This window comes from Setaria italica, chromosome III (assembly GCF_000263155.2).
Source record: "Setaria italica strain Yugu1 chromosome III, Setaria_italica_v2.0, whole genome shotgun sequence".
NCBI lineage: Eukaryota > Viridiplantae > Streptophyta > Magnoliopsida > Poales > Poaceae > Setaria > Setaria italica.
This window is the reverse complement of record NC_028452.1, coordinates 38838697-38849076: the sequence shown is the minus strand read 5'-3', so window position 1 is coordinate 38849076 and position 10380 is coordinate 38838697. Positions and strand designations below refer to the sequence as shown.

Sequence of the window (10380 nt, the reverse complement as noted above, 5' to 3'; positions counted from 1 at the left end):
GGAGTCATCAACTGAAAAAAAGTATGAATTCTGAAAGGCTACAAAAGAAACTGGGCTGGGCAGAAATCTGTGGAACAGTTTTGCTCCCAGTTGGTGGTGGGAGCAGCACACAAAGGTGAGATGCATATGAATCATTTCCATCAACATAACAACCACTTTACTTGCAGAGTTTCCTTGTATAACTTGGAAATATTTTTGATTTGCAGGGTAGACTAGATTTGAGGAAGTTACAGAATGGTGCTCCTGAGTACCTTGATCAACTTGAAGAAATGTTCCATGATGTTGTAGTTGATGGCAGCACATCATTTATTCCTGGAAATGAAGAGGGAGAGGAACAATATGGTCAAGATGCCGAAGATGGACAAGATGGAGAAGATTTTGATGCTGACCATGACCAAGATGGATCTTTCTATGATAGCCCATTGAGCTCTAACAGCAGAAAGAGGTCTAATGGTAGCACAAGGTCCACTGCTACTAGTCCAGGGAAAAAATCAAGAAGCCCAATGGTGAATTTGGTGACCAATTACTTTACTAGGATGACTTAGAAGGATGACATGACTCATAACATATTCAAGAATGTTGGAGATAGAATTGTTAAATTTACCGAAGAGAAAAGACAGAAGATGAACAACAATGCAGTGGCAGACGCAGTTAAGAAGTGCCAGACGTTAGCTCTGGAATGTGGAGCAAATCATGACAATGCAGAAATGTTTGCATGTTATGATATCTGCAAGGACCAAGTTGCTTATGAATTCTTCTTCCAACTACCCTGTCCTGAAGCTAGAATGGCATTCTTGAAGAGATGGTGCCAGAACAAGAATCTAGTGTAAGATGTTAGTGGGTTCAATAAAATTGTTAGCTGGTGTCTGCTTGTTAGTCTAGGATGGTACCATGCACATGTTTGAACCTTTTATGTGGCTGTTTGAACCTTTTTATGTGCATGTTTGAACCTTTCATGTGGTTGTTTGAACCTTTTATGTGGCTGTTTGAACCTTTCATGTGGCAAGTTGATCCTTTTATGTGGCTTTTTGAACCTTTCATGTGGCAGGCTGATCCTTTTTATGTGGCTGTTTGAACCTATCATGTGGCTGTTACTTTTTTTTTATTATGTGGCTGTTTCTATGATGCTGCATCCAATCAAAGTAACTGATTCTTTTTATGCTCACTTAGGGTGAATAATGATGGTGAAGATGGAGATTCCGATGATGAATTTTTAATTGAGGCATGCAACTTTATGCAGTTGGAACTAATTCGTCGAAAGAGGAATCAGGAGATTATGGAGTCGGCACTCATGCTCGGTATGTATTGTGATACTTACTGGAATAAAACACCATACAGGATAACCACTGTACCGGGCATAGAATGGGTACAAGAGACACTATCAGATGCAACCTCATGCTACAACATGTTTAGGATGTCTTGCACATTATTTCATCAGCTTCATGACTTGTTGGTTAAGTCGTATGGTTTGAGGGCAACTAGAAAAATGTCAACGATGGAGGCATTAGGAATGTTGCTATGGATGAATGGTTCGCCCCAGTCACTTAGTCAAGTTGAGAATCGGTTTGTAAGGTCATTGGAAACAATAAGCCGCACATTCGATAATGTTTTGTCCAGTGTTCTGAAGCTAGCAGTAGATATTAGTAGGCCAAAGGACCCTCAATTTAAGACCGTGCACCAGAGATTGAAAAACCCTCGGTATGCTCCATACTTCAACAATTGTATAGGATCTTTAGATGGGACTCATGTACCAATTGTGGTCCCAGATGATAAGTTGATCCAACATACGAGCATACATGGATATCCTACACAAAATGTGCTGGCTATTTATGACTTCGACATGAGGTTTGTATTTGTTGTTAGTGGATGGCTTGGATCATTACACAATATGCGAGTGTTCAATGATGCCATAAAAAATATGGTGACAAGTATCCACACCCTCCTCCAGGTAAATTACTTTGGCTACAAAATTATGTAAGCATGTACCAATATGTTGTCAACTTCATTTACCTCACAATATTCTTTTCATTTGTAGGCAAGTTTTATCTAGTAGACTCGGGGTATCCTAACCGTCCGGGGTACCTTGCACCATACAAGGGTACGAAGTACCATCTTCCTGAGTTCTGTAGTGGCCCACTTCCAAAAGGTATGAAAGAGACATTTAATAACACGCATTCGTCCCTTAGAAATGTTATTGAGAGGTCGTTTGGAGTTTTGAAGATGAAATGGAGGATTTTATTAGGTATTCCAAGTTTTCCAATGCACAAGCAAACCAAAATAATAGTAGCATGTATGGCACTTCACAATTTCATTAGAGAGAACGATATTGTCGATAGGGCCTTTCATATGTGCGATTCTGATAAAAATTTTGTTCCTATGGCCGAAGCATCAACCTCTGAAGGACATGCGGGAAATACCCAAGCATCGGACGTAGACAAAAATATGAATGATTTTCGTGATGAAATAGCTAATGCTTTGTACAATAGACAAGGCGATTTGTAATGGTTGAGTTGCAATGCCATTGACAATGGACTGTAGTGTATTTCTCATTCACTTGTTTCGAATAGAGCTGGCCAAATGAGAGAAAAAAAGGCCGGCAAATCATGCTAAAAAAAAGGAGATGTTGCGCCAGCAACCAGCGCACAAATTGGCGCCAAAAACCAGCAAAAAGGAGGGGCACTACCGGGGTATTTAAGAGCAGTAAATGGGGGTAAAGTTGACATTTTTCCTCTAAGATGCTAAAGTTTAGCACCCTATCCAAACAGCTCTATGCTAAAGTTTAGCACTTGCTATTTGAGGGTGCTAAACTTTAGCACTTTGTATCCAAACAGGCCCTTAGGAAGATGAACAGTCAAGTCCCTTAGGAAAGGATAAGAGCATATGAGGCAGCTATCATTCCAAGCGTTGGATGGTTCTTGAATGGCAGATCGTGAGGGCCTCAGGGGGAAGGAGGTGGCCCAACTAAGGGCTCATATGTGCTGATGTGGCAACTTTTGAAATATTGGGAGTTTATTATTGGAAATCTACCGTGGGATGATATGATTTTTAGAAAAAGAAAATTTAATGGAGCCCTTAATACATAGTTTTGGGGAAAAACTTTTTGGGAGACTCTTGGAGATGCTCTAGGTACCCAAATAAATAACTAACCGGATGGATTTGATATTATACATACGACAGTAGTTTTAAAGTAACCATTGGTACTTTGGTACTCAAAGGTTTTTTTTCCCACCATCTGATCCAAAAAAAGTACTTTCTTTACCATCTGATCGAAAAAAAATAAATAAATTGAAGGATTATTTTTAGTATTTGGTCCTACCAATTTATTATTTCTTTTTAGGTATTTCAAGGTACTTCTTTTATTTCTAACGTTAGATTTATCGTGGTGGACGGCTCTTATTTTTCCCAATCATATTCTAAAATTTCTCTATACATATTGGCACATTTTTTCTCTATAAATAATATTTTTTTCTTTACAGACATAATGAAAGGTAAAATAAGGGAGACTTAGGAAAATCTAAAACAATTTCAATTTTGTGATAGAGGGAGAATTTGGATGTATTTATTTTAAGTCGATGATGCATCCTTAAGTTACATCATAAATTATTACCTTTTCTAAGAAAATGGTAAACTACTAAACTGTAAAAACTTTATATTATATAAATTTTCATATCATTTCCACATGAGCAATAAATATAATTCTGTTTAGATAAAGTGGTAAAATTTGAGAGGTTCGAGAACATGTTTATAAAACACATCAAATGGTTAATATTGTTGTTTTTAATTCTTGGGCTGGAAAAATGAACATGGGAACACAAAACCTATGCGAACCGCTCACTGTAAATGCAACCTTTTTAAATGGAACTTCTCGCACAAGCTTGATAGTGCATCTCATGCAGGGATGAAAATGAATCAGATACAATCGAATATCTATGGGTAGCGAATGTAGATAACTATTTTTTTCTAGTATTCAAATTCAGATATGAATAGTGTCAAATGTATCGAATATTGACATACATTTTATTTGTATAACAGATATCTGACATGAGTATCCGGATTCAGATATAGTACAAAATATTGAATATCCGGAGTAAGATATGGACTATCCATTTAGTATCTGAACACCTTGGTTGGAGGGATAATATCTTAACCATTTTCATCCCTAATATCATGCTCATAGTAATTTTCCAGCACTTGACATTTCACCTAATTAAATTTATTTATCCTAATCTAAAACAAATATATATGTAACGGCGCATGTTTGCAAACCAACAAAGTTACTCCTCTCAATATTTAGGGATTATATATATTGTTGTTTTTTCTATTTGCTATTATATTGTTGTTTTGATTTCTACTCCTTCAAATGTTTTTCGGGTTGTTTTTCGGTATTTTCTATGAGTTCTCTTGAACCTTAAAAAGCTTAAGGAGGAGTTGCAGCGTCTGCGGGTGTGGTCAAGCCAATCTCAGTGCACAGTTTTATGGTGCTGTTACCAAGACTAGATACTTGTAGCTGAGTTTGATAGATTTTATGGGTATGAAACTTCTCTCTCATTTGATGAAACTTCCCCTCCTCTCTCCTTATAATAATCCTACTAAATTAGTAAAGTTGCTGAAATGTATAATGCTCATAAAACTTTCCATTAAAACCGATCTTATCCATCCTCAAGCGCCTTAACGTCCCACGACCCACTCATCGATGGCCGCAAATCCGTCCTCTCCGATGCCCTCAACAAGGTCATTCCCATACCCCCGCTGCGTGGCCGGTTCACTGCTCCTCACTCCTGAGGAAGGACTGCCATTTTTCGATTATTTCAGTTTTAGTTTTCAGTAGACTTTTTGTTTGCTGATCGCTCTCAAAATCAATAAAATTTGATTTCTCTTCACCCAATTTATCTTCACTGAATACTGCTACACGGCATGACTTTATTAAGTAAGAATTTGATGGAAACAAGTACAAAAATGATTATTGCGTACTGATGATCTTTTAAATACTAAAGGTTATGCAAGTATTAGGATCATGCCCATGCGTTGTTATGGGCAAAAAAATTTATCTATAATCGCCTAGTTGCATGGATTTCACAAGGACTATAAATTTGGCTCATTTAACTTTAATGTAGATATTATTCCAAAACATTTAACTTTTACATAGATAGTACTACGGGCAAAAAAAATCCAACATTATTGTTATTTAGAAAGAGGAGAGAAGAAAATGATACCAGCACGCGGGGTACTAATCCTTGGTAGCTATGGACTGTAGAAATATTTTAAAAATACAATATCAAGATGCAACACATATCATGCGTTGCCAGAAAAAGTTTTAACGTAATGCACGGAGCATGACAAAAATAAATCCAACATTATTGTTATCTAGAAAGAGGAGAGAAGAAAATGATACCAGCACGCGGGGTACTAATCCTTGCTAGCTATGGACTGTATAAATATTTTAAAAATACAATATCAAGATGCAACACATATCATGCGTTGCCAGAAAAAGTTTTAACGTAATGCACGGAGCATGACAAAAATAAATCCAACATTATTGTTATCTATAAAGAGAAGAGAAGAAAATGATACCAGCACGCGGGTAACTAATCCTTGATAGCTATGGACTGTGAAAATATTTTAAAAATACAATATCAAGATGCAACACATATCAGGCGTTGCTAGAAAAAGTTTTAGCGTAATGCACGGAGCATGACAAAAATATGGTATTGAAAGTACCTAGGTGTGCCCACTGGTATAAAGCTAAGCATTAATTCCGGTTGGGAAGGATCATATCTCTTCAATGTCCAATCAAGATCCATCCAGGACTAAATATCCCTTTAATCCCGGTTGGTGTTACCAACCGCGACTAAAAATTTTTGAAAAAAATAAAAAAAGCCACACACGCCTGTCGGCCGCCCCGCCCCGCTCCGCCTGGCCGCCGGCTGCCGCCCGCGCTCGCCCTCGGCTCCACCCCGCCGCCGCCGCCTCAGCCCCCCTCGGCTCCACCCCGCCCCGCTGCCGGTCCAACTGCTCCGCTCCGCGCCACCGGCCTGCCCGCTCGCACGCTGTTGCCTGCCCTCCCCCGGCAGAGGGGGAATGGGAGGGGAGCAGAGGGGGAGGGGCGCGGGAGAGGATGAGAGGGAGGGGAGGAAAAGGAGAAGATAGGAGGAGGAGATAGGCACCGGTGGAAGATAAGAAAAAAGGAAAGAGAGAAGGAAAAGAGAGAGATGAGGAGAACTTATGTGGAGAGAGAAGGGTGATGTTGGAGGGGGTTTTGTCCCGGTTGGTAATTCCAACTGGGAATAAATCTTTTACCTTTATTCCCGGTTGAAATTACCAACCAGGACAGGAGGGGTCTTTTGTCACGTCCGTACCAGATCTTTACAACCGGGACTAAAGCTCCTTCCGTCGATGTTCTTTCGGTGCCTTATTTTTTGACCTTGAACTAAAACACTTAAGTCCCAGGTCCGATATCATCCAGGATAAAAAAATGGTTGGATAGAAGGTCGTTTCCGCACACTCCAACTGAAGACTGAATCTATGCCTCTGTTACCCTACGTGAGGGATCTCTTGTTCACGTTCCGAATTCTTACTTCTCTGCACACTTCGATCAACTCTTGTTTGCAATCCTATAGTTTCACACATATATATTATTTGTATTCTTATAACTAATAAGTTAACCGCTTTTTATGTGAATCGCAAATTTGCACCAACTATTTTATGGAACAACTATACTTGAAACATTTGAAGAACATTTACTTTTTAATGATTATTTTTCAATGCTATATTTTGAATTAATTTACACCACAAAGTGAATCACAACGCAAAAAAAAAAAATACAAAAGAAAATTGCCGAGGAGCGGAGCGGCTTTTCTAACGGAGGTGAAGCCAACTGCGCCGGCCGGGGCTGGAACTGGGCGGGGCCGCGAGGGGCTGCGCGGCCGTCGACGGAGGAGCTCGAAGCCCCGTCCCCTTCCCTGGCTCCGCTACAGCTACTCCGTCGCCCCCGTGCTCGAATCGGCGGCGTCGTTGCCCCCGTGCTCGAATCGGCGGCGCCCTCACCCCCGTGTTCGAATCGGCAGCGCCCGTTGGTGTTTCACCGCGCTGGATCCGGCGGCTGCCGCTTCGGCATTGGATCCACCGGCTGTCGCTTCGGGATCCGCCGGCGCTCTCCCTCTGCCTCTCTCTACGCTGCTGCTCCGAAGCTGGCTTTAGGCAGCCTACTCGCGCTGGGGCGGTGAGGATTTGCGGGCTCCCTAGGCATGAGTGACTGATGTGCAGGTACGAGGACCTCTCGATGGCTCTCGAGAAGATGTTCATATGCTTCATTACTGGTGTGTGATGTTCGGTTCTAAGATTCTCTTTGATGTGTTTCTCTCTTGTGGTTAAACAAGTGCTACTCCTATTATTTCCATGTTAGTCATATGTGCTGTGACTACAGCGGTATTACTTATATACTTCATTGTAATTATGACAATCACTTTGTCCAAAAAGTCTGCATACCAATGCATTTTAAGATACCTCCAGCATTTGACAATCACTTGTTAACAGGTACAGATAATCGAAATGGAGGTATTCCACCATCGCCATCAGAAATTAAGCGATCCACTAACCCATTCGACGATGACAGACCAATTGGGATAGCATTACAACCAGGACAATCAGCAAGCATCCATCCCCAACCAATGCACGACAGTCAACAAGGTAATGGATTCGTGCCTGTTCAACCAATGTCAAGGGAACAGCCAGGAGGAATACAGTTGCAGCCAGTCACTGTGGCACGCAGCTGATGCCTCCACAGCCACGGCCTACGCAAATGAACATGCAGTATGGTGTAATGTACCCCTCGATGCAAATGAACCAAAGAATGGGCATGTATTCCTAGCCGGCGTTTGGAGAAGGATTTTATGGGATGAACCAACCGCAGCTGTATGGTGTTCAGATGTCTGGTTATGGATATGGCCAAGCATATCACTATATTCCAAACGCTGCATATGCGTATGCTAGCGCAAATGAGCTTTCCCAGAGGATGAACGGCCTTTCAGTTCAAAATGGTGGTTCAAACGGAACGACGACAAATAAGCAGAGCAGACCTGAAGATTCACTCTTTGGTGATGTTTTGAGCATCGCCAAAATGAAGCAGAGCAAACATGCAGCTGGTAAGGTTCGTGGCTGACAAGGGCAATTGAGTGGATACATAGGCTCACCTTATTTGAAAGCTACAGAAGCATTGCCTGATAGTACATAATTCTTTTGCCACTTTTTGTGCAATGCCAGATGGCTTATCGATGCCATGTCATCTGAGTATGAATTCATAATGGAAAGTAGGGATTGTGATATTTGATATGCTTATAGGCAATGCTTCATAAAAAGAGTACACCTTGAGTTCAGTAGTAATATATGAAGTCATTAGTTCCCAATGCACAAATACAATGCAGGAACAGACAACAGAGGATTCCTAGCCACATACATCTGCTCCTTTTCCCCTTATCATCTTCAGATTTCTTCTTTGTAGCACTGCCTGATTCAGGTTAGTGACTATTTCATCAGGTTGTCTTGGTTGTGCTGTCTCTAACCTGATGCCAACAGAGACAGCACTTAGGTTTCTTCTTGGGTCAGTGCATTCAAATATTTCATCAGGTTAGAGACAGCACTTAGATTTCTTTTTAGCTGTAGAGATGGGAAGATGGATAGGTATTCTGATTTAGTTTTTTTTTTAGAAAAATTCTGATTTAGCTTTTGGCACACGGCGTGCCAAGATGGGTTTGAAGAAGTCCTTGCTCCAGCAGCAATTTTGGCCCACGAGGTTGGGTCCACTTCAACAGCAAACCCTGGCCGGCCCAACCAAAATTCATCGTGGCTACTTTTTCTTTTGTCAGACTAAAATTCATCGTTACTTGTTACTTCCGTATAAATAAGTAATCATGGTCAAGCTGACAGAAACTGCTACAAGTAAATCTTCCATGTGAAGGATGCTCTGAGCCTCTGACCAGTGATCACCATATACATGTTGGTGTACTATAAGTACTCCCGATTTCAGCTCAGTTTCCACAACGCCTAGCCCCTGCAAGGCTGCAATCACCTGTGCTGTGTGCCCCCTTTCCTCACTCTTTCCACCTATTACTTGCGACCCATGTGGTGTGCAAATTTGCATCTCTCTTAGGAATGAGCGGCACGAGGAAAACATTATCGACGAACCTAATTGTGTTGTCAACTTGGCACCACAACTGGTGCTTCGCTTTGCGCACTAGTGCGTAGGGATAGAATCATTTTGCTACTGCCATGATTGATTTTTGCCAGAGCAATGAGATAAATTGTAGTAGTAGTAGGGTTGAGATATTCGGCGGCCATTTGGTTGCGTTGGAAGCGGGTTTCTTATTTTTTTCCAAGAAATTAATTGATGGTTACTTTATTGAAGCACATGTAGTCAAGTCAAGAAACATGGCACGAAAAACATGAAGTTTAGTTTGTGACTGTAACCGCGTTGAGTACCTTACTTATCTTTACTATGGACACATTTGGATTTTGGTATTGACAGTATGCAAGATCCTATAGTTGCTATTATTAGCATGCACCTCCCTTTATACATTCTACATCTCCTTCCCTGCATGATCATTTGTACACTCCATACCTCATCTCTTTGGTTCTTTACAATCTTTCTCTCCACCAAGCAGTTAACGGAGGTCAATATGACATCTACATCTGCGCATCACTTAAGTTTGAAATGTGGGAAATCTGATAAAAATATTCAGGAAAATAGTGAGTGTTGGCAGCTCAGGACGATGATAGTGGAGGATCTCACTTAGCTACTATTGTAGGGATAGATAGCCATTCGGTGTCCCTGCTTACCCCTCTACCAGCGGGTGCTCCGATGAAGGCCTTGTTCCCAATTTGGGAGTGGTAAAATTAGCATTTTGCCATAAATGCGCAACTGTAGCATTTCGTTTATATTTGTGAATTATTATCCAAACATTGACTAATTAGGCTCAAAAGATTCGTCTCGCAAAGTACAACAAAACAGTGCAATTAGTTTTTGATTTCGTCTACATTTAGTATTCCATGCATGTACCGCAAGTTTGATATGATGGGGAATCTTCTTTTTGCATAGTGTCAAAGTTGGGAATTTGGGGTAACTAAACATGGCCGAAGAAGAATTGGGGCGGGAAGAGGTGGAGGGTGTAGAGAAAAGTTAAGTCATATCAAAATTTTGAAAGTTGATATGAGCCATTTATTTTGGAGTCATCCTAAAACAAATAGGACATAAACAATTGGGCTGACAATTTCATGCCTTAATTGAGCAGATAGATGGGTGGTTGATGACATGCGTGTGCGAGCAATGATTCGGCCCAATAACTGGTGCCAGCCAGCCATGATAATTGAACCAGTCCACACTGCTGT

General features: G+C 40.9%; 1 long non-coding RNA gene across 1 annotated transcript; it reads left to right on the top strand.

The window, feature by feature from the left end:
* Nucleotides 1–6845: 6845 nt before the first annotated feature.
* LOC111256645 lies at nucleotides 6846–8402 on the top strand. Its single transcript, XR_002676795.1, has 2 exons — nucleotides 6846–7263; nucleotides 7534–8402. It is a non-coding gene; the product is annotated as an uncharacterized LOC111256645 (long non-coding RNA).
* The last annotated feature ends 1978 nt before the right edge of the window (nucleotides 8403–10380 follow it).